Genomic DNA, 25946 nt, shown 5'->3' with positions numbered 1-25946 from the left:
CCTTTGAAGTTAGAATTTGGAATTGATGAGTCTGGAGTAAGCATTTTGTCTATTGTTGTAAGGCTAAAGATAATGACCAGAATTTACATATGGAATGTCCTTTATTGCTCTAAATGTAAAAGAATGTAAATGCAATTTTGGTGTGGCCTGAGAACCAGGAAAGCGTAAACAAATGATGTAATGTTTTATCAGAACTGCAGTTTCAATTTAAACAGTGAGAACCAGAAATTATTAAGTATTTTGATCTTGGATATCCAACTTATCAGCACTCTGCCTGTTGTCTTAAGTAAGTTATTTCAGAAGTATGTTTTCTTGTAGTAATAGCTAGGAAATTAGAAGAAAGTTAGAATAAGTGTTTTTTCTGTCATGTCAGAACTGTACTACTGAATTATTTTAAGTTTCTGTGTGATCTCTGGAACTCCTGAATAGCACTATGGTGTAGTAGTATTGTCTTGTATTTTTAGTATTTATTATTATTAAATGTTTTAAAAACCTTTTACCTGTGGCTGGTTTATGTAGAGATAAGTTAATCTATACAGTACATTGCATATTTATAGAGTTTACTGTCTAAGCCACTCCTATAGCTTTAGCCCTGGGCTATACTACCAATTGGATAATAATACTGCACAGTAATAATTGGACACCCTTTTAAGGGCCTTTGGATAGCTGATAATTAATAGCTGGTAGTGGCTGTAATTACTACTGTATAGTCTGGGTAAAAGAGCACAGCTGAAGAATCTATGTTAGCCTTTCCCAGGAGTGTCTGTGAAGTTGTATAAATACTTATCTCAAAGTGTGTGTGTGTGTGTGTGTGTGTGTGTGTGTGTGTGTGTGTGTGTGTGTGTGTGTGTGTGTGTGTGTGTCAGCTACTTGGACAGGGACACGAAGCACTAGTTGGACAGAGAGGGTACCGGAAGTTAGCTTGCCAGCTAGGCTGAAATCTGGACCCTACAGCTGTTCAAGTGGAGAGTCTTATAGGGGACTTGGAGAGCAAGGGAGAAACCAGCCACAGACTGACTGTGATATCTGTGTGCACTTAAGGGAAATTGTACTTTACTGTGTGTATTATTTATCCTTTCATCTTATATGAGATGCCCTCTCTGGTGTTAGTGCTGAGGATTAAGGCTCCTTGATTGCTGGGCCAGGGCGCGGGCATCACAGCTAGTTATGAAAACATAATCACTGCTGATTCTAAAGACAACCACAAAGCATTCTATAGCTATGTCAAGAATCTCAATGGCAACACTCAGATCTGCTCTGAGTTACAGCGCAATGACACTAAATATACAGAACCAACTGATATTGCCAACATCCTGGCAGATAGGTTCAGTGCTAACTTTACCCCCCTCTCACCCCCTAAAGGGCCCATCTCTATACCGGAAGAATACAAAGTTCCTGTAATCATGGCTGCACATGTAAAAAACACACTCTCCAAAGCCAAGAACAAAGCATCCATGGGACCTGACAACATCCTAGGCTGCTTTCTAGATGAACTTCAGAACGAACTGGTTCCCCACCTAAGTACCATGTTCCATCATAGCCTCACCTCAGGCTTTGTGCCCACTGAATGGTGCACACCAATGGTTATCCCACTCCACAAAGGGAGAGACACCACAGAGCCCACGAACTACCGCCCCATTAACCTGACAAGCCTGGTCTGCAAGGCTATGGGATGTATCATCATGGAACTTATAAACAATGACATTGGTAATCTCCAACCTCCGGACCCTACCCAGTTTGGGTTTGTAAAAGGCAGATCATGTCTTCTAAACCTGATAGACTTCTTTGAAGTGGTCACCAAAGCCGTAGATGAGGATAAGGTGGTTCACACAGCCTATCTAGATCTCACCAAGGCTTTCAACACCATCCCCCCACTCTAGAATTATAGATATACTCACTAAACTAGGTATAAATCCCTATGTCACAAGATGGGTTGCCAAATGGCTCACTGACAGAACCCACACTGTGAAAGTAGCAGACTCTAAATCCAACTTCAGACCAGTGACAAGTGGAGTACCACAGGGTTCAGTCCTGGGTACTCTTCTGTTTAGTACTGTTTAGTATCTACTTCTCTGAAGTGCAGGCTAACATAGAAGGTCTTTGGCTAACAAAGTTCGCAGATGACTGCAAACTAGAAGCCATAATCAAAACTCCTAACGATGTGGACATCCTGCAAAAGGGCCTCACTGAGACAGATGCCTAGTGTGAAAGCCATGTTCTCAAGCTCAATGCCAAAAGGTGCATTGTCATCCCTTTTAGTAAAAACTCTGTACCCATGAACTACCACTTAGGTGGTAGTCTACTTAACACCAAAAGTGTGATAAGAGACCTTGGGACACAGGTGGACAGTTTCTCATTTGATAATCACATCGCCACAGTAGTCAAGAAATCCTTCTATGTGGCACACCTTATCACAAAAGGTTTCTCATCCAGGAAAAAAGAGGTCATTGTTCCCCTCTACTCATCACTCATTAGGCCCATTATAGAATACAATGTCCTTTTTGTTATGTACCTCACAAGACATCTACAACAACTGGAAAGGCCACAGAATTACCTCACAAAGAGGATTACTGGCTTCAAACAAACGCCCTACACAGACCGTCTCAAAAAACTCCAGCTTTACTCCATCGCATATCGCCTACTCAGAGGTGATCTCTGCCAAACATACAAAGCTATGTCAAACCCAAAACTGTTGGACATGCTCCACTTAAAGAAATCCCAGTTCCTCCAAGCCACATGCTCTAGGAACCTAAACCTTGTCACCACAGTTGTTGGCAAACACAGAGGGGGTTTAAAGTAAGATTGTTTCATCAAATAGAGGGATTTTTAGTTGGTTTAGTCACAGTTCTTTGAGTTTATAAATTCTGCTGCCCAATGCACAGTAGAATTTAACAGTGCCTCATATACACACAGGCAGCTTAGAATCCTAAAACGTTCACCCTTCAACTTTATTCAGTACTGAGCTGCACAAAGAGCAACTTGTGCATGCTGTGGAACACCACCATATGACTTAATTCATAATTAGTCAAGTTGTATTTTTTACCCTCACAACACCCAAGTTAGCCTGCTGTACCACCCCTTTGTAGTTCACCTAAAAAGACCTGACACCATGGATGACCACTTTCCAGATTTCTCAGCCAACAACTTGGTAGATATGGGCATCCAGAGACAATGTAGGAACTGTCTCATATTCACTGACAACCAATTATTCCTTAGAGAAATGGATACAGTATCTGAATGATGTAACTACACAATATTACTGGAGGCAAGGCTGTCACACAAAAACACTCAAAGTAACAATCAGGTTGTCAGTAATGTAAGCATTATACCCACAACATATAGCACTGACCAAAAATTAATCTTCAGCAACCCCAAAAGCACTCCACCATAACAACACCCAACACAACACAACATATACAGCCACACCCTTTGGAGCCTCAACTAGAAAGCCAATAAGGCACACCAACAAACCACCCAATATTTTAATCATAGGATAAGAAACTATTGTGAGACATACAGATGTCCTGCTGACCAGACTGAGTATGGAAAAAATCATGAGCAGTTGTCTATCATGAGCCAGGATCTGTCAAATTACCCATGCACTCAAGTCAATAGACTACAAGTACTAGTATAACTCAGTCATTGTCCATGTGAGTATACATGACCTAAGATGTACCTCCCTGAATTATATGAAGACAGATATTATGAATCTCTCTGACTATATGTCACAGGCTGGTATGTACCTGGCACTGAGAAGCATTCTACTTTCACCAAGGATGATTCTACAATATGTACAAAAAAAGTCATTGACTTCAGTAATTGGCTTATTTTCTAGTGTTATTTCAAGTGGGTACAATATTTGTCAGCATGGAAGGATATGGTCAATAGACCACGTTGCTTTGCCAAGGATATTCTATACTTGTTCCCCCTAGGATTTTAAATATTGGCTAAAGCATTGTTCTCCGCATAGTGCTTTTTTTTAGGTTTTAGGCAATGCCAATCTGAGAAACCTTTTAATGTAGCAAAACCAGCTCAAGGGAATCTAAGGGTGTCACTGCTCAATGCCAGGAGCTTAAACAAGAAACTTCACTCCCTCTAGGCTCTCCTCATCCTGGAGAAGTTGGATATCTGTGCAGTTACTGAGATATATATTAGAGAAACAGATAGCACCCTGGCAGTGCAGAGCTACAATGCCTTCCACACATTCAGGACAGCTATAGCCCAGGCAGGGACCAATGTTTGAGATGTCTGAATCTATGTTAACAACAAACTCATCACAAGACTAGTCAAACAGGATGACATGCTTGAGCATCTCCATGTCCAGATTTACATAGGCAAAGTCCCATATCATATTCTTGCAAACTACAGATCACCCTCTATGAACCAAGTATCCCATAATTCATAGTTGGACTTACTGGAGGCCCTCACTATTCAACCCTGTAGCATATTTATGGGTGACTTCAACTATCCCATGATAAACTGGGATAATTATATGACCCCAAACTTACAGTCCCAGAGATTCCTGAAGTTTGAAAACAAACACCTTGGACCAGATAGTCTATATGCCCAGTAGGGTGCAAACATACTTGCCCTGATTCTCACAAACAGAGGAAAATGCTGCACCCCCCACACACACACACAATGTGGTGTCTTCTTTGGTAAGATCAGACCACAGAGCTGCCTCCTTCATTAAAAATCAGTTCTGTGACCCTGGTTAACCCTGTAATATTTAACAACTATTTTGGTGCAAACTTCCTACTACTAAGTGATAATCTGTCAAAATTTCAAGCCCCTCCCCAAACCATGAAACACAGCTGTCTCTGCAGATTTGTTCACAGAAACCCTGTACTATCATATCAATAAATGCAGACAGATAGCTGTGCCTACCAGAAATTAGTCCAGAACTAATTTGAAAAACAAACCTCCTTGATGGAAGCCAAACATAAACAGGTTGTACAACAAAATAAAAAAAAGGCATAGCCAAGATTAGAAAGTGTTACAAAACATTCTTTTCAATCTAAAGAAACAATAAAGAGGGCAAATCAAGTCTACTAAAGCCAAATCTGAGGTAAAGATAGGCTCCCAGGCAAAAGGACAACCACAAGGCTTTCTTTGGCTATGTCCAAAACCTCAAAGGCAGGACACAGCAATGTACAGATCTGAGTGTAAATAGAGCAACCAACATAGAGCAGGAAGATATAGCAAATCTGCTAGCTGGCAAATTCACCTACAGTTTTACCCTTCTCTCTCCACCATCCCCCCCAGGAAATATCATCAAACATAGCCCACCTCCGAACTATCACTAAGGAGCAGGTCCTAGATGTGTTCTCTAAGGCAAACAATCACTGCATCAATGGGTCCTGATAACATCCTGGATGATTCATAAATAGCCTGAAACATGACCTATTGAGAACACTGGAGTTACTGCTTAACCATAGTGTCCAGGCAGGCTTTGTGCCACGTGAATGTCGAACTGTAACAGTCATCCTTCTGCACAAGGTTTGTCCATCAATGGACTCCAGGAACTATAGACCCATAAGTCTGACTAGTTTTATATGCAAAGCCATAGAAAGAATTATCATGGAAATGATTAATAAGGACATAGAAAACCTTCAAGCACTGGACCCAAACCACTTTGGTTTCTTCAAGGACAGATCATGCCTATTTAACCTAGTGGAATTCTTTGAGAAGGTCAGCAAGGCAACTGATAAGGGTAAAATGGTGCATATGTTTACCTTGGGTCTATATTAGAACATCGAATATTTAACAGTTCGAATCACTAAAGGTCGACCTTTAGTGATCGAACTGTTAAAACATCGAATGTTCACAAAAAAAAATAAAAACAAACAAAAAAAAAAACTAAATGTTGTAGGCAGGGGCAATCCCCCCTGCACCCCCACATCCCCCGCTACTTAAATATACCAACTCCGAAACCTCACTACATTGAAGTAAGCATAAATCTCCCCTTACGGAGATTTCCATTTACTTGTTTGATGTTCTGCAGTTTCGCTATTCTCGTGTCGACAATGTCAAGAGTCGACACTGTCAGCTTTCGAGAATTTAATATAGACCCATTTACCTTAACCCGGCTAGGTCATTTGATCCAGTACCACACTCAGGCATTGTAAACAAACTCATGGGTAAAGGCACAAAACCACATGTTACAGGCTGGATAGCCAGCTGGTTCTGAGATATGAGCAAGGAAGTTAGAATACAGGAGACCACCTCCACAAAGAGGCTGGTCACTAGTGAAGTCTCTCAGGGCCCTTTGATGGGTCTGCTCCTTTTTGGCATCTATTTCTCAGAAGTCAAGGCCACTGTCAAGGACCTCTGTTTGACCAAGTTAGCAGATGATTGCAAACTATAAACAGTTATACTGTACACTTCTCCAAAGACACTAACATCCTATGGGAAAGTATGCGTATGGACTGGGGAAAGCCTGAGAAAGACGTGCCTCACCTAAAAAACAGGTGACTAGTTTAAAAAACACAGAAAAAAACACAAAATGAGGCATACCCAGTCCATCAGAGTTTGTATCCATAATAAGATATAAATGCCATCAACAAGTCCACTGGAGTCGGTACGTGTAGAAAAATATATATATTGTAACCTGAGCACGGCAATTAAAAAATGAGTTAAGCACTTTTGTTCCCTAAAAAAATCATACTTATGCAATTGTAGATGTTAACAAACAGATAATGTACAAAAATAAAGAATGCTAAAAACAATAAATATATCCAAATGTACCATTAATGAAGCAATTAAAAGATCTATAATTTAGCTATAACTTATCTGCTCTTAACTTGAGCATGGACTGAATAGCAATATACTAATTAATACCTGAAGCCTGGGTAGCATCCAATTTCAGCTGCCAAAAGGTTTTATGTATTCTAAGCAAGCTTCCCATGACCCCCCCCCCAAAAAAAAAAAAAAACTCTGTTCCACCTTATCCAAAATGCCAAATAAAAACCTTGTATAATTCACACATTCTAATGAATGCTTGTAGAGAGCGTTTTTTCTGTTTTTTTGTCCTAATATCATATAAATGCTCATAAGTCCTTTTCCTAAGGGTAAAAACAAAACAGGTGATGCAATTCGCTAAATAAACAACTTGCATAGTTTGTTCTGAAGAAGTCCAATTCAGGTTAAATTGCACAAAAGTGCTTAATTCTTTTTTTTTAAATTACTGTGCTTGGGTTACAATATTAAAGTTTTTTTTCTACATGTACTGACTCTGCTGGATTTGTTGATGGCATTTATATTTTATTTTGGGTACAAACTCTAACGGATTTGGTCTGCTTCATTTTTGTGCTTCTTCTACAGACTTTAAACCAATCATCTAGTTTTTGGATAAGCCATGTCTTCCATGGGCTTTCCCCAATCTGCATGCATTGTTTTGGCTATAAGTCTTTATATAGTGTGATTTTTACCCTCATTTGGATGGTTATCCTATGGGAAAGACTAACACAAATGACTGGTGCCAAAGCCACAGATTAAAACTCAGTGACAAGCAATGTATAATAGTACCCTTTGGGAAGTCAGCCACCCTAGGAAATTCCCTCGTCAATAGCACCCCTCTAAGAGTAGACCCAGTAGTCAGGAATTTGGGTATGTATGTAGACTGTAACTAGGCTTTCAACCAACATGTGTCTAAAGTAGTAAGGAAATAATTTCTATGTTGCTTATTGTATTTGGCTCTCATCAGGACCATCGTTGAGTGCAAGTCCCCCTTTGGTATGTACCTGACCAGATACATGCAACAACTTGAATGTCTACAGTGGTTCCTCACAAAAAAAAAATACAGTGTGTAAACAGCATGTCCTATGCCAATCACCTCAAAGACCTAGCTCTATACTTTTTTCCTACAAACTGTTGAGAGGTGATCTTTGACTGACCTACAAGGCATCCTTGGATCCCACTCTGAATGTACCTTTTGCATATCTATGAATAGAAGAGAAGAGCATCAGAATTACTCAATCTACAGATTTAAACTTTGCTTGCAATATTAAGAGGGCACATTCTCTGGAACAGGCTTCCCATCCATGAGAAGTAGAGCTCTTCCCTAACTCAAGCTTGTGAGATACAGCTAGGATGCTTCACTAGGCATATAAAAGCCCCAGATGTCATTAGCCTAGCATACACCTATGAACCTATGAATTATAGGAACTATAGAAAAATACAGAACTTTGAATAAATCAGTAAGAGCTACATATAGTGGATAATTATAACAGTTGAGAAATTATACCCATTATGCATAAAAATCAATATGTGTAAATATGCAGAAGTAAGCAAAATGAAATAGAGTTATCTAGGCAGGAACATGCTGTGACACCCATGCCCTGGTCCAGCAATCAAGGAGCCTCAATCCTCACCAATAACACCAGACAGAGCATCTCATACATGAGGAAAGGATAACAAACACACACAGTAAAGTGCAATTTCCCTTAAGAGCACACATAGATCACAGTCAGTCAAGGGCTAGTCACTCCTTTGTTCTCCCAGTCCCCAATAAGACTCCCCACTGGCACAGCTATTGGGTCAAGATCTCAGCCTAGAAGGCAAGCTAAAACCTCTAGCACCCTCTCTGTCCAACCAGTGCTTCGTGAGCCTGCCCAAGTAGCTGACACACACACACTTTGAGAAGAGTTTATACAACCACGCAGACACTCCTGGGGAAGGCTGGCACAGGTTCTCCAGTTGTGCCCCTTTTTCCCAGACTATAAGGTAGTACCAGCTGCCACCACCCACTAATAATTATCAGCTACTCAAAGTCCCTGAAAAGGATGTCCAATTACTACTGTGAAATATTATTATCCAATTGGTAAGTGTGACTAAACAGTCAAAGCTTATTTGGAGTGGCTTGGACAGTAAACTCTATAAATATGCAATGTACCCTAGAGCTTAAATTATCTCTACACAAACCAGCCAAAGTTAAAAGGTTTTAAAATATTTAATAATAAATAATTAAAACCACAAGACAATACTTTCTACTACACAGTGCTAGTCAAAGAGTTCAGAGATCACACATAAATACTTAAAATAAATCCATAGTACAGTTCTGACATCACAGAAAAACACTTAGTCTAATTGTTCTAGTTCCTAGCTATTTCTAAAAGAAAACACAAGTCTAAGATAACTTATATATGAGCAAGACAGTGCTGTGAGTTGGATGATCAAGACAGAAATGCTTAATGCCTTCTGATTCTCTCTGTTTAAATTCAAATTGCAGTTCTGATAAACATCACATCATTCTTTCACTTTTCTGGTGTTCCCAGGCTGACTGATACTACATTTTTTTTGTTATCTTGCAGCTGCATGAAACGACATCAATAAAAGACATTCCACATGTAAACTCTAGTAATTATTCCTTAAGTTAAAACAATAAGCAGGATGCCTTCATCTAGCCCGGCCGGAGCCGAATTGTAAACATCAAAGACAGTCAAGAAATAATTTGAAGTTCAAAGAACAAACAAGAAATGCTTGTCTTAGCTTTCTTTACAGCAGAGGGAAATGTTGTTACATTGTTTTAAGTTCACATTTCACAGCATATTCTTTCATTTAAGAAAACAAGTCTGTAGTTCAACATTAATATTTACAAATGATAAAATTATCTGCACAATTCTATCTGGCTAGGCTAGCAGCCTTCAAATTTCTCACCCCCTGGAGAACTCAAGCTAGTTTTTTAAGTGACCCTTGAGAAACACCACTTGAGAGGGTTAGGTCTATCTGAATGTACCAGACCTCATTCCCTGTCTTGAGATCCAATCTGCATTGGCATTGTGAACTCCACTGCGGTGCTGCACTGCCATATCATATGCTTGCAATCCCAGGCTCCAGCTTAGCAACTTGGGATTGTGCTGGTTGGCTCTGTTTAACCATGTTAGGGAATTGTGATCTGTCATAACAGTGAATTTACTTCCATACAGATAATGCTGAAGTTTCTGCAATGCCCACACTATGGCTAGACATTCCCATTCTACAGCTGCATAGCATTCATCCCTGGGTTGGACCCTGCAACTGAGATAAACCACTGGGTACTCTTCCCCCTCAGAAGAAATCAGGCTAAGTATAACTCACACCCCATGGTTTGAAGCATCCACCTGCACAACCAATTATTTGCTGTAATCTGGACTGGCTAAGACAGGGAGTCCTCCTAAAGCTTCTTTAAGCTTCTAGAATGCCTGCTCACATTCTGGGGTTCACACTACCTTATCTGGCCTGTTCTTCCTTGTCAGGTCTGTGAGGGGAGCAGCTATGGTACTATAACTGAGGACAAACTTTCTGTAGTACCCTGCTGACCCTAAAAATGCCCTCACCTGCTTTTTAGTAACAGGTGCAGGCCATGCCTGAATGGCTTCCACTTGGGCAGGTTCTGGCCTTATCTTAACACTCCCCACTCTATGTCCTAGGTAGGAGACCTCTGCCATACCCACATGACATTTACTCAGCTTAATGGTCAACCCTGCCCTCTGTAGTCTGCCCAGCACCTCCCTGACATGCTGAAGGTGGTCTGGCCAGGAATGGCTGTAGATGACAATATCATCTAGGTAAGCAAGGGCAAGATCTCCTGCTCCTGCTAGCATATCATCTACCAGCCTCTGCAAAGTCATTGGGGCATTCATCATCCCAAAGGGCATCTTTGTGAACTCATACAAGCCAAAAGGAGTCACAAAGGCTGACTTCTCTCAAGCACTGGGAGTCAAGGGCACCTGCCAGTAACTCTTGGTAAGATTAATGGTTGTACTATACTTAGCCCCACCCACCTGCTCTAGGGCCTCATCTGTCCTAGGCATGGGGTAGGCATCCGACTCTGTGTGACTATTTAATTTCCTGTAATCCACAAAGAACCCAGTGCTGCCATCCTTCTTTGGCACCAGCACCACTAGGGAGGTCCAGGGACTGTTGGACCCTTGAATCACCCTAGTTCCAACATCTCCTGTACCTCCTCCCTCAGAGTCTGTTTGACTCTCTCAGGCACTCTGTAAGATGCCTGCCTACTAGGCCTTTGGGGTCCTGTATCCACCTGGTGCTGCCCTGGGTGGGTGCACCCTGGTTTCCCAGTGAACATGTCCCCAAATTCCTGCAACACTGCCTGGATTTCTTGAACCTGGGTGGGAGATAGCTGCTGGGCCATTGCTACCCCTTCCACTGAGGTGTCAGCCTGAGCCACACTGAGGAGATCAGGCCCTAGATCTCCCTCAGACTCCTCCTGCAATCCACTGCAAATGCTCAGCACAAGGGCCTTCCTATCATGGTAAGGTTTCATCATGTTAACATGGTACAATTTCTGACCAGCTACTGTCTGCCTAGCAGTTCCACCATGTAGTTAACATCATTTACCTTTCTTACCACCTTGTAGGGACCCTCCCAAGCTGCTTGCAGCTTGTTGTGTCTGACAGGAATGAGAACCATTACCTGCTGCCCTACAGCATACTCTCTAGCTTGAGCATTCCTGTCATACCACACCTTTTTCTGTTGTTGGGCTTTGGACAGGTTCTCCTGGGCCAAGCCCATGAGTTCCCTGAGCCTTGTCCTGAGGTTTAGGATGTATGCCCAACAGACTCCTTGTGAGACTCGCACTCACCTTCCCACTCATCTCGAATTAAATCTAGAGGTCTCCTCACCCTATGCCCATACAGCAACTCAAAGGGTGAAAAACCTGTGGATTCCTGGGGAACTTCTCTGTAAGCAAATAACAGATAGGGCAAATATTTGTCCCACTCCCTCTTAAACTGATCTGCAAATGCCCGTAGCATGGACTTGATTGTAGAGTTTAATCTCTTAACAAAACCATTAGTCTGGGGATGGTAGGGGGTGGTATTCATGTGCTTCACCCCACAGGACTTCCACAGACAAGCCAGCAGGTCTGACATGAAATTGGCACCTCCGTCAGTCAGTATTTCTTTTGGGAAATCTACCCTGCTGAAAATCTCTAACAAAGCATTTGCCAGCTTCTCTGAGGGATGGAGGACAAAGCCACTGCCTCAGGGTATTGTGTAGCATAATCCACTACCACTAGGATATACTTTTTCCCTGTGGAACTTGGGGTATTTAGAGGACCCACAATATGCATAGCTACCCTCTGAAATGGCTCCTCAATCACAGGCAAAGGCATCAAAGGAGCTCTCACCTTGTCTCCTGACTTGCCTACCTTTTGGCACTGCTCACAGGTCCTGCAGTACCCTGTTACATCTCTGGAAATTCCAGGCCAATAGAAGTTCTGCATAATACACCTCTTTGTACGTTTTATGCCCATATGATCTGCAAAAGGAATATCATCGGCTATGGCTAGAAGCAGCAGACGGTATGCTCTAGGCACTACCAACTGTGTACTCTCTCACCTTCTAGCCCTCCCTCAGGGGTTCATTCTCTGTATAGTAACACTTTGTCCCAGTATACAGATTACCCCTTTCCTTGACAATCAGGTGTCTCCCTAGCTACCTGCCTCAGGCTTTGCAATGTAGGGTCTGAGAGCTGAGACTGCCTCAAGCCTCTCCTTGTAACCCTTCCCAGCTCCCCTTCCACTGGAAGTCTGCATCCTTAGACAGTAGTGCCTCGCTGTCAGCCTGGGTACTACTACTCACCTCTACCTTTGCAGTCACTTTGTTCAAGGGACCATCAGTACCGCCAAGCAGCTGTGGCTCGCTTTCAGTCTCACTGCTACAGGGTAGCTCCTCCCTAAAGTAACCACCTCACCAGTACTGGCTGCAATTATACAGTCTGTCTGAGTCTTCCCCAGGCTACCAGACCCACATGCTTGTCTCCGAGCCAGACCGCATGTAACTACATAAGCATATGGTACTGCCTCATCCAAATCCTTCCCTCTCAGGACATCTGCAGGATGGTAGTTCAGTACCCCTGTTGTCTCAAGACAACCTACTATTGGCATTTTGTCTTTCCCACTTACTGGCACCCTCACCTTTTGTTCCCCACCTTGCCTCTGTGGACATCTGTATGCCACAAGGCCCCACTGATTGCATTCAACACATTTAACCCTAGGTCCTGGACATGTACCAGGACTAGGTTACCTGTCAAATCTTCGAACACTCAAAATTCCAAAAGTTACATGGTCGAGACCAAACGTTTAAAATTTTGAGTGCTCGAAGATAGACTTTCAATGGCACCGTACGGTGCAGATAGGGAGAATTTCCCTTTTCTGCACTGAAATGTGGTCTCAGAGTTGGTATATTTAAGTAGGGGGGTGTGGGGGGTGCAGGGGACTTGCCCCCCTGCCTACACTATTAAAGTGTGTTTTTCTGTGTTTTTATTTTTTTTTTATGTTCGAACATCCAAATGTTGAATATTTGGTCTCTACCATGTAATATTCAACATTTTGGATGTTCAAACATTTAACATAGACCCCGGGACTAGTGGCTTACCCTGCTACTGGCAGATTCTGTTGGGGCAGTCTGTACTTCCCCCCATAGTTTCCTTTACACCCATGAGCAGTACTGGGGGTCCCCTTCCTGTGCAGGGCTGCCCTGAATGCCAAGTATAGGTCTCCCTTCTTCCCCAACTCATCTGAAGTAGCACATTGTCTATCAGCTAACCAGATGCTTATGTCCTCAGGCAAAGTGCTAAGGGCTTGTTCCCTCACCAAAAGATCTGCCAGCCCTTCAAAAGTGGTGACCTGACATCCACTCACCCACCTATGGAAATAAATGCTCAGCTCAGCAACATGTTCACACACTTTCATCTGCCTTGCGTCTATGCTCACAAACCTTTTTCCTATACATTTCAGCTATTAGCTTAAACAGTTCTAAAAGACATTTCTTAACAGCAGTATAATCAAAACATGCAACGTCAGACATTTTAGACAGTACAATTACAGCTTTACCATGTAGTAAGGGGTTCAGGAACTGTACCCAGAGCCCTTGGTCAACTTCATACTGTTTACATACCCTCTCAAACGTATGAATGAAACTATCAAAATTATCCCCCTCTTTAAACTGCGGAAAAAAATTACTGATGTTTTGTGCTTCTGGGGTCCAGTTACTCCCTTTCCCATTACCTCCATGACTCTGGTGAAGAGTCAGCATCTCCTTCTCATGCTGCCTCTGCCTCTCTTGTTCCTCAGCTTGCAGACATAACAGTTTCTCATTCTCCTCAGCCTGAAAATGTTGCAGTCTCTCATTTGCTTCTAATTCCACATGCCTTTCCTCTAACTCAAATCTCTTTACCTCCAGCTGGATTTTTAAGTCCTCTGCAGAAATGTTGAGCTGTCCATTCTCCGAGGGTATTATATCTCCACTGCCAGTCTGATTGTCCTCCTGGTTGCTGTTTTCTAAGGCAGCTGTAACCAAGGTTGCAATCAGGTCTGCCTTAGTCAGGTTTCCATGCACCATTCCTCTAGCCTGGCACATCTCAGCGAGCTGGCTCCTTATCAGCTTTCCATACTCCTCTGCTGACATGCTGCCTGCTCACCCTGACTAACTAAGCTAACAAAAGAAATAAAACAATTGTGATCTGAACTCTGAGTATTCACTGCGTGGCTGTTTTAGAGTACAAAACACCTTCAAAGCTCACTGTACCCAAGCTACAGGGATTCAATCTACCCACACCACTGCAAGCCAATTAGTATTTGCCAACTAATTAATATGTGATGTGGATATCCCACTGCTGCCAAGCAATTAATATGTGAGGATATCGCAATCACTGCCACCAATTAATATGTGATACCCGTACCCTGGCCCAGCAGTCAAGGAGCTTCAATCTTCACCACTAACACCAGAAAGAGAGTCTCATATATGAGGAAATGATAACAAATACACACAGTAAAGTGCAATTTCCTTAAGAGCACACAGAGATCACAGTCAGTTCGAGGCTGGTCACTCCTTTGCTCTCCAGTTCCCCAATAAGACTCCCCACTGGCACAGCTATAGGGTCAAGATCTCAGCCTAGTTAGTAGGCAAGCTAAAACCTCTAGCACCCTCTCTGTCCAACCAGTGCTTCGTGTCCCTGCCCAAGTAGCTGACACACACACTTTGAGAAGAGTTTATACAACCACACAGACACTCCTGGGGAAGGCTGGCACAGGTTCTCCAGCTGTGCCCCTTTTTCTCAGACTATATGGTAGTATAAGCTGCCACCACCCACTAATAATTATCAGCTACTCAAAGGCCCTTAAAAGGGTGTCCAATTATTACTATGCAATATTATTATCCAATTGGTAAGTGTGACTAAACAGTCAATGCTTATTTGGAGTGACTTGGACAGTAAATTCTATAAATATGCAATGTACTCTAGATCTTAAATTGTCCCTACACAAACCAGCCACAGTTAAAAGGTTTTAAAATATTTAATAATAAACAATTAAAACCACAAGACAATACTTTCTACTACACAGTGCTAGTCAAAGAGTTCAGAGATCACACAGAAATACTTAAAATAAATCAGCAGTACAGTTCTGACATCACAGAAAAACATTTAGTCTAATATTTCTAGTTCCTAGCTATTTCTAAAAGAAAACACAAGTCTAAGATAACTTAGATATGAGCAAGATAGTGCTGTGAGTTGGATGATAAAACAAAAATGCTTAATGCCTTCTGATTCTCTCTGTTTAAATTGAAATTGCAGTTCTGATAAACATTACACCATTCTTTCCCTTTCCTGGTGTTCCCAGGCTGACAAATACTACATTCTTTTGTTATTTTACAGCTGCAGGGAACTACATCAATAAAAGTCATTCCATATGTAAACTCTAGTAATTATTCCTTAAGTTAAAACAATAGGAAGGATGCCTTCATCTAGCCCAGCCGGAGCCGAACTGTAAACATCAAAGACAGTCATGAAATAATTTGAACTTCAAAGGACAAACAAGAAATGCTTGTCTTAGCTTTCTTTACAGCAGAGGGCAATGTTGTTGCATTGCTTTAAGTTCACATTTCACAGCATATTCTTTCATTTAAGAAAACAAGTCTGTAGTTCAACATTCATATTTACAAATGATAGAATTATCTGCACAATTCTATCTGGCTACCCTGGCAGCCTTCACACATGCTGATTTATTGACATCTCTTTCATCATGTGCTGATCGATCAGTTTAATTTGGACTTTTTTCTTTTCTCTACTGTTGTGCAAATTCAGAGTATGCATATTTAAGTTTTTGGAGTGTTCAGAATGTCTCCTCATATGGGGATGCAGGTGGGCTTCCCCAACTGCCCCCCAAAAAAATGATCTAAAAGGTTCACTGAAAGTTTTGGTCATTTTTTTTTTATCTCTCGACACTTACTGAAGTAATTGCTGATATCTGACATGAATCCTACATAAGTAAGGGGTATCAATATACTGATGCAATGTATTTGTTAAGATGAAAAGGATCAATAGGTGTAAGTAGATCTGAATGCTAAAAGGGTGGGTAGAAATAATATTAGGAATAAGTGTGAATTTGGGTATGGTGAGTCATTTCAAGAAATGCTGATGGATGGAGATTAACCTGTGTTATTAAGGCATTTGCATGAGGGACACTGAAAAAGATAATTTCAAAGAGGGGATTTAAAAGTGATATGGAATGGAGTAACCTAATAGTAAATGTGACAGAGTACCAGACAGCAGGTATATGGTCTATTCAAATATATAAAAAGTGGATACCAGACCCAAGTGGCACTGATAACTGTTACGCTCTGTGGACACCTGCAAAATAGAAATGAGGAAAGTATCCAAAACATGTTCAACTAAAGGTGTGAGTGACAAAATTTGTCCTCAGTATTAGACAATAGGAAGGGTGGAATGACACGAACCTTTATAAAAAGAGATATGCATTACCTAATAACTGATCTGCACTAGTCTAAAAGATCTGGCATATAGCATATGGCAGCATAGAAAACTAATGTGTGTGTAAGCAGACATTTGAGAGAACATCAAAAAATAACGTACTCGGATAATAATGATTGAGGGGGAGGGGCAGTTGCATTTATCAATATATGATGACCAAATAGTTAAGAAAAAACTTTATGGATAAATGCCTGTCATGAACGGTAACCAGAAATGCTAAAAGGTGCCTCACCCTAAAGAAAGTGGCCAGCCTTTTCAATATCTGTACTAAGCTACTTTTATGAAAAAATAACTATATATAGCATCTCTGTACATGGCTATGTGCTATGGGAACAGAAAGGCAGAAGTACAAGGGCTTCACTACTTCTAAATTGCAATGACTGATGCAGTTGTGATCACAGCCATGAATTCTTAGGATGCACATGGATCTACAGGACATTCTTGAATGCAGAAGTGTTGCAATAGTATAAAAAGGTGGTCCTTGTGACAACATTGAACTGCAAAAACAGTACTTTGTTACTTGCTTGACTCCATGCCACATAAGGATGTAGTCCGGACTGTGACACAGGCAACTGTTCCTCAGTGTAATGGCAACAGCACTGAAGAAGTAGGGAAAAGAGGGAGAAGAGTGAAGGGCTTGGTCTCTCCTTTCTCCCAGGGGTTGGGGAGGGTTGCATGCACTGGGGACACATCTGGTAGGTGCAGTTTCCCTGGTGAAGACCAGGGCAACCACCTCCCATACTTCAGTATTGAGGCAAGGATGCCTAAAGGAAAATGTCTCTTGCAGAAGTGAGGAGAACATCTCTTGTGAGCCCACTGCAAGTCCCTATTCCCTTTAGATAGGCTATGGGCACATGTGGATATTCAGGGAAAAACAGAAAAAAACCCACAAAACATCCATGTGGCCCCTCCCTGTCAACCCTCAACCAAGTGATGGGGAACAATTGTGCCATTTAGCTGGGAAGAGGCAGATGATTGGCAGGCATCAAGGGAAAAGTTTAGAAAAAAACAATACTTTATTATTTGACTATCCACAGTAGGTTCAGAAAACTATAAGGATGCATTTATATGGATATTATATATAAGTTTTATTACCATTCAACCGAAAAGGAGAATGGAGTGAATGACATGAAATGATTCAATGGATGTTTTAGCCTTCAGTATAAAGTATCTAAAAAAAGTTTAAGTAAACAAATACAAATCATATCTTTACATCCGTTTGGACTGGAGGCAGGATGGAAGGTACTAGAAAAGCTGAAAGCGAGACATGGAAATAAATGCCACTCTCCAGGTCTCAGCCCCATCTGAGACAGAATGGAGATAATCTCCACTCAGGATAGGAGAAAGGTATACATAATGTAAAGTAATTCAACAGATGCTCCATCCCCTAGTATTAAGTATCTGATGAAAACTTAGACAAACAGATAAAAAAAATCTCATCTTCATCTCCCTCTGGAATGAAGGAGAATGATGAAAGTTATTACAAATTTTGAAAAAGGGGTAAAGAAATAGATGCCACTGTAACAACCAAAGGAGGGTTACTAACCAGGTCCCAGCTCCATCCAGTCAAGAGAGAAGAGGGGAAGATGAAATAAATGTGTGTGTGTGTGTGTGTGTGTGTGTGTGTGTGTGTGTGTGTGTGTGTGTGTGTGTGTGTGTGAGTGTGTGTGTGTCTCTATCTCTCTCGCTCTATGTATATATATATATATGTATATATATATATATATATATATATATATATATATATATACACACACACACACACACACACACACACACACACACACACACACACACACACACACACACATGCATACATAGAGACACACTCTTATATTTTTTGTATTTTTTTGTGCAGAATGAGCAACTTGACTTTACTCCATTTGTTAGGACAGGATACTCACTCATTAACATACATTTTGGATTCAAATTGGTAGACTCTACCAGGAAATTTAATCAAACTCAAAGTCAAGGCTAAGATTATCCATGCCGATTAGGGCCTTGAGAAAAAAACTACATCCATTTGGGGTGAGCTTGAGGTCTCAAGCCACTTCTGTATCAACATTATGTGCAGCAGGTGAGAAAGATAGAAGCAAGAACCTAAGCAAGCTAATATTAGTGTTTACAATAAGAGTACCAAACCCTATATGAAGGAGTGGAGGTAAGAATTAAAGTGAGAGGGTTCCTCTCAGATAAGCTTGTTTGAACACAGGAACCAGGAAGGCATGCCCCCTTTCCCCTTTGTTATTTGCTTTATATTTAGATCCACTGGCAAAGAAAATAAGGGACTCAGAAATACAAGGATATAATTGGTATGGCATTCAAGAAAAGTTGTCTTTACTTGCAGATGATATTATTTTGTACCTGATAATTCTAAAAAAGGACATGTCAGTGTTGTGGGACATTCTGAGACAGTTTCAAATCTTTTGGTGATATAAAATTATTGAATATAAAACAAAGGCTACAGCCATAAATTACGTACAAAAATACAAACTGGTTCAGCAATACCCATATTTATGGGGGCAGGATAAGATAAAGTATTTAGGAGTAAGGATTAGAAAGAATTATGTTATGGTAGCTAACAGCAAGTGGAAATAGACTAAACAAAAGATAATACAAAAATTGAGAAACTGGAAACTCTTGTTTATGGATATAGATAGTAAAATACAAACAGTGAAAATATTTTTATTCCCTTTAGTCTTGTGTATAGATCAGGCATACTTTTATAAACCCGAGGAGAAGTTGTGGACAATAATTAATAAATAATTGAAGGAATTTATTGGGGAGGGAAAGAATGCAAGTGTTAAATGAGATAAGTTGATCCTTCCAATAGAACAAGGTGGTTTACATTTATCTGATTTGAAGGAATATTTTAGAGCTACACAGCGAAGGCTCATATACATGACACAAGCAGAAGGTTATAATTCAAAGTGGAAAGGAATGATGATAACCGGGTAGTTCAAGAAATAGAGAGAGAGTGGGATTTTGGATTCAGATCCTTAAGGAGCATAATAGCAGCCATACAGAATATTGTATTCATAAAGCAGCAGAAAGTATTCTAAGAACTAAGGCAATATGAGAATGGGGAAAATAGATTATGCCAATAGGGATAACTGCAATTAGGGGTACAGAAAATAGGCAAGGGAGCTGGAATTTAGTAGAGAAACCTGGCAAAGGAACCAAGATATTCGGAGTAAATAACTCAAGCAGGAAATGCAATAGAGTAGGATGAGGCCAAGAAAACATTTGTCTTGCAGGCTACAGACTGTCTTCCTTACTAGGTTTTGATCTCAGAGTACAGGCAAGGAGAAAGGCATAAGGGAATTTTAAGTGAAAGATCTGCTCTGGTAGAGCTTTTAGTTGAGTCTAGAACAGATGCAGCTGTTAAAAATGGATAATTAGTAGGGCATATCAGATATTGCATGATAACTGTAAGAATCAATCAGAGGAAGTTGGAAAATATTGGGAAGAGAGGCTAGAAAAGCAATTTACAAGATACAATGGGAAGACATATAAATAGCTCTCAGGTATGCAACCAAGTCCAGAAGGTTTAGGATCTTTTCTTGGAAGTGTTTGCATATAGCAATAACCCACACCTGGGTGTGGGTAATGCTGGATTTACCCATGGTTGGTGTGGTTTGGTCACGAGGATGAAGCTCGAGTGGCCAAACAAAGACAATCGTGGGTAAATCCAGCATTACCCGCACCCAGAAGTGGGTTATTGCTATTACACAATGACATTATTTAAGAAAAAAAATTACTTTTCTTAAATAATGGCATTGTATAATGCCTCCTTGCTGCTCTTCTGCAGCTGTCTGGTATTCTGCGGCAGTTCTGATGTACTGCGCATGCATATGCTTACGCAGTACATCATAGCTGTGGGCAAAAGCAACGGAGAAAGCAAGATATCCTTTGCATTTTACAAATTGTTTCGCTATGTTAAAGGAGTTTCACATAGTGAGACAGCTTTAAAACAAGCAACGGAGAATCGCCGTTGCTTTTTTAAAGCTATCTCGTTATGTTAAACCTATTTTCAACATAGCAAGACAGTTTTGAAAAAAGCAATGGAGAAAGCAAGATCTCCGTTGCCTTTTACAAAGTGTCTCGCTATGTTAAAGGAGTTTGACAGCATGACAGGTTGTAAAAAGCAACAGAGATCTTGCATTCTCCGTTGCTGTAAAGAAAAAAAAGAGTTATACTAATGGAAAAAGTCTGGGCGACCAGACATTTTTCCATTACTATAACTCTGATTTACAACGTGCATGCTGACCAATCAGCATGCACGTTTTGTAATATTAATGGGGTTCATTGTATAATATGTATTTTTGTACCCTAAGTACTCTTCAAATAAATTTTCCTCAGATAGATAGCAAATGTTGGAGGTGTGACAGAGAAGAAGGAGGTAATTGGGGAACATATGTTTTGGGAGTGTAATGAGTTGACAGATTTTAAAAATTCCCATAAACAATTGGGTGAGCAAATGGTTATAAGTAAGGAAATGGTTCTTTTGAGCTGTTATATGGGATCTGAATTGCCTTGACATAGTAAGACCTTATTAAGTTTAATTCTGTTGGCTGCCAAAAAAGCAATTATTAGAAAACAGAAAGAAAATATATCTGATGTATATTGTACTTAAATGGAAAAATGTTAAAACGGTTTGTTTTCTTTTCTGTTAATGCATGTTTTGCCTATATCTTAAGTGATGATTTAATAAAGGTGTTTAAAAAATAGTATAGGTTGGTGCTGATAATAGACTAAAATAAGACAATATTGGTGTCAACATTATTAATGCTGAGCCCTGCAGATCAAGGTCTGACTGTCTCAATAATGTTTATAAGCCATTTCTAATCTCAACGTCATAAGTCAAGGTCTGTATCAAAAAAGGTCATGGAAAGAAAGGGTTAAGTTCAAGACAACAGTTGGAGCTGAGATCAGTGGTGACCCAACTGCTCAAGTTTGGAAAAAGAGTCAGGGTATGGGGCTACTCAACTCAATGCCAAGGAAAAACTTGACCTTTCCTGAAGCAGGGCTGAAATGAACATAGAGAATGACCTCGACATGTGATTCAGAAATGGAGATGACACTGATACAGACAGGAACTGACCTCAAGTCAGATGATCTCAGGTAAAAAAAAATAAAATACAAAAAAATAAGAAAAAAAAGTAAAATGGCACAGGATGATGAAATTATGTCTGATATAAGCCATCTAAATATACAGATACAACTGACACCAAAGCTTTAATACGGCTTGTAAGATGGATAAGAAGTGAATGGCTTGACTGTAATCAAATACATTTATGCCCACAAAAAGGCATGATAAGCATTCTGTAAGAAACATTTGTACATCAGTAACCACAATAACTGCTTCCTAACAATAACAAAGAAACATTGTATAGTAAACATTGAGAAGTGGCTTGACAATAGCAAAACACCTCTATGTCCACAAAAGGTAGGGAAATGTCCTGAGAATAATCTTTTAACAACAGCAACCACTGATAACTATATCTCAAAAAAAACAGTATTAATAAAATGGCACCTGCCAAACAGCAAGGCACAATAAGTGGCTGAAGAAAAAAAATGGGATACCAGGAAAGATATTCATAAATAAGCTACCAAATTTTGAAATATGTTGAATGAATGCCACTTGAAAAGAAAGTTAATAGCATCTAAGCAACAGGAATCTCACCAAATATGGCAAACTCCAAGAAGAGCTTCTTCTGAACTTCTGAAACAGAACAGAGTGTTGGTCACTTCTTCATCAAGGTCCTCCATGGAAGGCTATAGGGGAGGATCAATGTGCACCATTTTAGCTACAACCTTTCTATGCCTCCTTATTGGAGATCTAGTATCATACATCTCAAAAGACCTTTTTCCCAGTGAAAGGAAGGAGAAACTGGGATGTTCTCCAGTTTAGTATGGTAGAAGATTGAGCAGCCTAGCACTGAGTAGAGGTCTGCATAGATAGATTGCTAATAAGAGAAATGTTCTATGAGGAGGCACCTGGAAGGCAGTTTTTAATAGACTTTGGAACCATGGGTATCTGGCAAATAATATACTGGGGGCCCAAGGCCTTGACACTAGAAATCCAAAAATCAGGTCTGAAGACAGAGGGCCACACATTAATATCAATGATGCTGAGAATACCAGTGTCAAAATATCAGCAGTGACATAGTATATAAGTGTGCTGGCATGGCCATGACTAAGAAATACAGCATCAAAAATATTGACATAAGTATAATCAACATGGGAATAGCCTGAATAAGTAATTAAATCAGTGAAGCTGACAAAATACATACTGGAGCTAATGAGAAAGCCAGTAACACAATGGACACCAGTACAGGTGAAAAAAGAAGATTCCAGCAGAAAATCAATATTGCTATTGTATCCACATCAATCATTACAGTAAAGGACACATCTGGCTTATAGTTGGAGAAGATCTGCTGTCAGTTTGTCATAGCTGATATTTGGACAAATTGGAAAAATTCTAAATAAACAGTGTGTTTCATACCTGAACTGAACAGAGAGCACCTGGGCAACTGTTTAGCAGTAAAATAGTCCACAGAAATTATACATAGACTTTTCACAGTGTCACCTGGTGGAACAGAGGATTGCATTGCAATGGATTAAGATAAGATTGTCCTTAAGTAGTAGGGCTGGATGTAGCCTTGGTAGGCTGTACCCAAGAAATAATTATTTTTTGACAAATTGTCTCTTAATTCCTTTTAGAAACAGAAAACATCTGAGAACCTGGAGGCTGAATGCTTATAAACATGCCATTCTATATGTAAGGCAAAAGAAGCTTTGGCAGTTAGCATTTAGGAGTAAGATTATAAGATGTTAACAGACTGCTTCCTGTAGTCCATATTTGATTTTCTTAGCCTTATTTGCTTTTTGTGTGGCTCTAAACAAGTACTGCCTTGTAAGGGTGCAGCCTGGAATACTTACTGTACTCAAATGAAAAACTTGATGGCATCATAAAATATGTGGGTTGTGGAGGCCAAAAAGATGTCTATACCTGTCTAAACTGATGCCTACAACAATGTCCTAGACACAGACTGCTTACATATGAACCTTATACAGCTGTTGAAAAAGGTCCATTATTCCTTCAGTATCTAAGGGGCAGCATTTGGAGAAGCATATATGTTATCAATATGAGGTGGGAGTAACAATATAAGATTGTGGGTATAAAATGAAAATTTCATTCCTTGATTTCATCGATCCTAATGCACTAGACCAGCTTGTCTCATCCTCCACAAGGGGAGATAACATTCTGGACTTGGTTCTCACCAAAATGGGTGACCACTGCACCACTCCCATAGCATGTTCCTCCCTGATGAGATCAGATCATTGGACTGTCTCATTCAAAGTTTCTATCCCACCCCCTCCCCCCCAGCCATAATCAAGCTAAAAACATCTCAAAAGCTGACTACAACCTCCTAAGGAGGGTATCAGCTGCTTCACATCACTGCCCCCCTCAGAGGATGCAGACAACTATGCTGAACAGTATGCCAATGCAGAATACAACCACCTGTACAACTCCATGGACTCAGCCATACCCAATAGAACTAAAACCTGTTCCTCAAGGAAAAACAAACCTGTTTGGTGGACATCTTCTATCAACAGGCTTTATAACAAAAGGAAGAAACTGTTGTCCAAGGGTAAAAAGGAACAAATTCCAAATTGGAAAAACTCCCTCCTTAGCCAAAACAAGCAAATTAGGTCACTAGTGAAAACCTCCAAAGCCAATTATGAATCAAAACTAGCCTCCAAAACAAAGGGAAACCACAAAGCCTTCTTTAGTTATGTCAGAAACCTCCATGGCAAAGCCAAGGTTTGTTCCGAATTAGTACTTAACAGTATCACTTACACTAATCCTGCTGACTTAGCCAACCTGCTAGCAGGTAGGTTCAGCACAAACTTCAGCCTCTGCCCCCAAAGACCCTTTTGACATCCCCAATACTTGTCCCACATCTCACATCTCCACAGATCAAGTGTTAAAGGCCCTATCTAAAGCAAAGAACACAGTGTCCATGTGACCTGATGGTATCCCAGGCTGTATTCTGCACCATCTCCAGCAAGAACCAGCTTCGCCATTGAGCACCATATTCAATCACAGCCTAAGTACAGGCTTCATTCCAGCAGAGTGGAAAACTGCCATTGTCATCCCCTTGCAAAAAGGTGGTGCCACTACTGACCCTGGAAACTATGGCCCTATTAGCTTGCCAAGTCTGATCTGTAAAACTATGGAGTGTATTATTATGGATCTCATAAACATGGACATAGGCAATCTCCAAGCACGTGACCCTATCCAGTTCAGATTCATCAAGGGCAGATCTTGCCTGTTAAACCTGGTTGACTTCTTTGAGACTGTCACCAAGGCCCTGGATGAGAGAAAGTCAGTACATACAGCTTACCTTGACTTGGCCAAGGCCTTTGACACAATCCCCCACTCGGGCATCATTGAGAAGCTAACACAACTTGGCATAAATCCCTATCTTATCAGGTGGGTGGCCAACTGGCTCACCGACAGGACCCTCAAGGTCAAACTAGGCACCTCCACCTCCAATAGCAGACCTGTCACTAGTGGAGTTCTCCAGGGATCTGTCCTGGGACCCTTACTGCTTGGCATCTACTTCTCAAAGGTCTAGGCAAAGGCAAAAGGTCTGTAGCTGACCAAGTTTGCAGATGACTGTAAGTTGGGTGCTGTCATTGACTCCGCAAATGATGTTAAAATACTGCAAGAGGGTCTCAAAGCAACTAATGACTGGTGCCAAACTCATGGCCTCAAGCTAAACCCAAAAGAAATGTATCATCATACCATTTGGCAAAAACATGGCCCCTACTGATTAAAACATCAATGGTAACCCCCTAAGCACACCACCTGTGGTGAGAAACCTGGATACTCAGGTTGATAATCTCACATTCGACCATCATATAGCAGCAGTGGTCAGAAAAGCCTTTTACTTGGTTTGTTTAGCTCATAAGTAAAGGGATTGCATCCAGAAAAAAGGAGGATATTACCTCTCTATATTCCTCCCTCATTAGACCAATAATTGAGTATAAACCCCATTTGGTATGTATCTCTCCAAATATATGAACCAATTGGAAAGGCCACAGAAATACCTCACAAAGAGAATCCATGGGCTCCAAAACCTGTACTATGCAGACAGGCT

Source organism: Protopterus annectens, chromosome 5.part0 (genome assembly GCF_019279795.1).
Source record: "Protopterus annectens isolate FY-2018-M chromosome 5.part0, PAN1.0, whole genome shotgun sequence".
Classification (NCBI taxonomy): domain Eukaryota; kingdom Metazoa; phylum Chordata; order Ceratodontiformes; family Protopteridae; genus Protopterus; species Protopterus annectens.
The sequence above is the reverse complement of the archived record's forward strand: the minus strand, read 5'-3'. Positions refer to the sequence as shown.